General features: G+C 37.0%; 1 protein-coding gene across 1 annotated transcript in view; it reads right to left on the reverse strand.

The window, feature by feature from the left end:
- Nucleotides 1-1,528, reverse strand: part of LOC106876519 (E3 ubiquitin-protein ligase MIB2) — an 11,879-nt gene extending 10,351 nt beyond the window's left edge. The window contains exon 1 of the mRNA XM_014925099.2: nucleotides 326-1,528. The gene's annotated coding sequence lies outside the window, so the exon portion shown is untranslated. The remainder of the gene's footprint in view (nucleotides 1-325) is intronic.
- Between the last annotated feature and the right edge of the window lie 2,521 nt (nucleotides 1,529-4,049).

A 4,049-nucleotide genomic window follows, 5' to 3' on the forward strand; every position in this document is an offset into this window, starting at 1 on the left:
CGTATATATACATAGTTTAAACACTCTGAAAAGTATTTATAGAAAATTTCATTTAAAAAATACCTATTTTTCTGTAAGTTATGAAATAAATCCAACGCGTGTGAATTTTCCGAACCCCCTCTTGCCACCCACAGAAAAATGTTTGGCGATCTTTCGGTATGTTTTCACGACAAATTACGATATAATCGGAATCTACATCTTCTGAAGCGTATTTGTAGAAAATTTCATTAAAATATATCCATTTTTCTGGAAGTTATAAGGAAACAAAATCGGCCATAAATTCTTTGCTACACAATGAAAAATTTAAAATAAAAAATATATTTACCTGAAAGGAGATATTTTTAGCTGATAACGCAATGAAAATTAATTTGAATGATGTCCTACGACTTCCTTCTTCAGAAATTAAGACTTTGATTCTTTCAAAAGTTAAGTAAATACTTGCATAATTTTATATGAGCTAGAATCCGGATGAGTCAGTCACCTAACGGTATAGTTTCGACACGCCCACCGTGTCTTTTTGCCTGTCAGTTTTAGTCTGCTTAACAAAAATATTTTCAAGAATTTATTTTATAATTAATTTTTTTTTTCTAGATACTTATTTCTATTAAATTTTATACTTAATAACTTTTAGATATATTTAAAAAAATTATGTCCGTGCCTGTTGTGTATATATGTTCCGACTAAATATTAGCATCGAAAGTGGTGTCGTGTTACTTGCAATTATGTGAAACATCTGTTGCTACTTTCTTCCTAAGATATAATTAAAGCGATGCAGTAAGAGCATAAGGCGCAGAAGCTATACGGTTGCTATGTGATAAACATTACTCATAAATGGCGTTACTTTGAGCATGGGTCGGGAGACAGGTTAATGACAGATGGAGAAGGGCACTTGTCCTTCGTGATTGGGAGGAGGGGAGAATTTAGGTTTTGCAGGGATTCCGCTACTGGCAATAAATGTCGGAACCGGTACTACTAAAGCAGCACGGTCCCGAACGCGCTAGCTAGTTGTGAGTGGTCGATCCTAACCCTAACCCTAAACACGTATTCATTTGCACACGCGGGTTAGGGTTAGGGTTAGAGACAGAGTTAGGGTTAGGGTTAGAGACAGGGTTAGGGTTAGGGATAGGGTTAGGGTTAGGGTTAGAGACAGGGTTAGGGTTAGGGTTAGAGACAGGGATAGGGTTAGAGACAGGGTTAGGGTTAGGGATAGGGTTAGGGTTAGGATCGACCACTCAAGACTAGCTAGCGCGGACGCGCGACTGCGCTTTCGGGACCGTGCTGCTTTAATAGTACCGTCGAAACCTTTTGTTATAATGTTGTTAGTTTTTCTTTGTGTGTGTGTGGTCGGCTGGTAGTGAATAGGGGTATATTTTTTTTATGTAAGCTCCTCTTTTCTTGGAACGTTTTGTAGGTTAATTTGCTATTAGTTTACATGTATTGCCGCCCATGTGCTTCCTGGCAATCCTTCGATATAACTCGACAAAACCAAAACAAACACTCGACTGTTTCCGTGACGACTTGACAATTCACTTCGGATGTCTTCGTGACAATTACTGAAAAGAAAGATAAAGGGTTGTGTGTGCGTGGTGCGTGCTTAGCTGTCACGGAGATATCCGAAGTGAATTGTCGAGTTGTCACGGAAACAGTCGAGTATTTTGGGTTTTTTTGTCGAGTTATATCAAAGGAACGCCGAATAACTAATTCGTTTTCAAGTCTATATTTGTACGCTTCCGGCTTCGTTTTTCTTTCATTTTCGATCCTGCATTTATATATCCACGAAGCAGAAAAAAAATCATACAAATTCCTTTAAAGATGAAAATATTTAATGAAAGAAAGCAAATTTATATTTGCAATGAAATTGGTAAATTTTTACCAGAGGTAAGAAATTTTGCGAAGTAATACAACACTATGATGGTTTCGATTTATTGCAATGGCAACATAAAATAAACATATCATCTGCTGGATGCTATGTCGAGACTGGGTTACTCGAGCTAAATCTACAAAAAATTCCAGTCTTTAAAGATTCCTGACTTTTTGTTTTTTCAATATTATTCTCTTCAAAGATATGGTTGGGATTTTTGTAACATGTAAAACTACATGTTAAAAATGGAAGAGGTGTGTCACACAAAAAAAAAAAAAGATCTCCCCATCTGCACCCCTTGAAATTGGAGAAAAGTTTGGAGCATTTGGAGTTTGAAATTTGTTTTGTAATTTTAGTCGAACAGGTCCACTTCACTGCCAAGAAAGGGCACGATATTATAAACCTTTTTGAAATCAACTTACAATATGGAAATTGAAAGATGCTGGTTATTGCATGTATATACATGTGTGTCTGCGTTTTTGTGTCCGAGTTTATCCCCCACCACTGCTTCACAGCTGGTGTTGGCATGTCTATTGTCACCATAATTTAGTGGTTTGGCAAAAAAATGACTGATAGAATAAGTACCAGGTTTTAAAAAAATAAGTACTGTTCACTGGACTGAAAAGAGAAAAATCTTTAAAAAGTGACCCAGCATGGCCAGTCTACTGACTGAAATAAATTTTTTTAAATTTATTTTTTAACATAAAAATGAATGAAGATAATTACATCATTATTGAATACTTTGATTCTCTAATGGTTAGTCCATATTACTCTTTAAGGAACGAAGGACTGGTTTCCTGGTTTCTCTGACATGTATACCCTTTCCTGGGTGGGATACCAGTCTGTCATAGAAATACTCATTTTTTTTACCAGCTGAGTGGATTGGAATCCAAACCACAATTTATGATCAGGAGTTCAACACCCGAATACTCGTTTTTACCAGCCCAGTGGACTACAGTTATGTGAAATGAAGTGTTTTGCTCAAGAATACAACACACTGCTTGATGGAGAGCACTGCTGAGCCTGGTCGACTTTATGCATGATGACCCCAGCCCCATGAAGCTAAGCCAAGTCATGTATTTACTGTAATGTATTGCAAGAAACAGCAAAGTTTCCTTTTTCTAACATTTTACACAGTTCAAACTACATAAGTGAATGTGTGATGAACAAAATAAGAATTTTGAAAGAACTTTCGTTTTTGGATTTGGTTTGCAAGATTTTTTATGTGATTTCGTGTGTTGAAGCATATTCTGTTGTGTCTGGGGAGAGTCATTTTCTTATTGTGCCTTAAAATTTATTGAAAAGGTTGCAAGACGCAACGAAAATTTTAGGAAAATAAAAATAAGAAATAAGTGGAAATTTTACCGGTGAGTGTGTTAAATTTTAAGGCACAATAAGAAAATGACTCTCCTCAGACACAACAGAAAAAGTTTTAAACATTGAATGGTTATAGGAGGCCACTAAAATAAAATAGTAATCAAAGGAGTCCACAGATAGAAAATGGTTAAGAATCCTTGACTTAGACGCGCAACTATGGATGTTGGTTTGATCTCTCAAGTTCAATGCCATTACAGAAGTTAGTCAAGAACGTAAATGTGGAATAACAAGGCGTATTATCTCCCTTCGTTCGTTCCCCAGTATTGCCAAAAAATCCTTTACTTCCACCTTGATTTGCAACATCTGAAGATGACAGAAACTCAGGATGAGGACGTTTGTATAAAATATTTGTTTCTTCTAACGATAGTGTCCATACGCACAGATACATTTATATGTACATGTTAAATGATGATGATGATATAAATATGTGTGCGTGTGTGCCTGTTTATGTATGTGTGTGCGTGTACTTCCTCTTTTCCTCTCGTTGCTCACCTATTCTTCTACTTCCTCCCTCTACCACTCTCTCTCTCTTCCCCTTACACCGGCATGGTCACATGCTTCCGGTCAATAATCCTTTTCTTCCTTGGCTATCGCCGAGCAAACACGCGAACTTACTTCATCCCCACTTTCAAGTTCGTGCCTCACAGCGTTCATACACATAATTTTTCCCGTCTGGCCATATAGCCTTTTCTGTTTGTTTTTTGTCCGCCACTACATTCCTCCATGGCAAGGTTTAATATGTGTATACAAATTTAATTTGCGGTCCATGGGAAGAGCCGTTTTAGCGATGCGTCCTGCCCAGCTCTTCGAA

Source organism: Octopus bimaculoides, chromosome 26 (assembly GCF_001194135.2).
Source record: "Octopus bimaculoides isolate UCB-OBI-ISO-001 chromosome 26, ASM119413v2, whole genome shotgun sequence".
Lineage (NCBI taxonomy): Eukaryota > Metazoa > Mollusca > Cephalopoda > Octopoda > Octopodidae > Octopus > Octopus bimaculoides.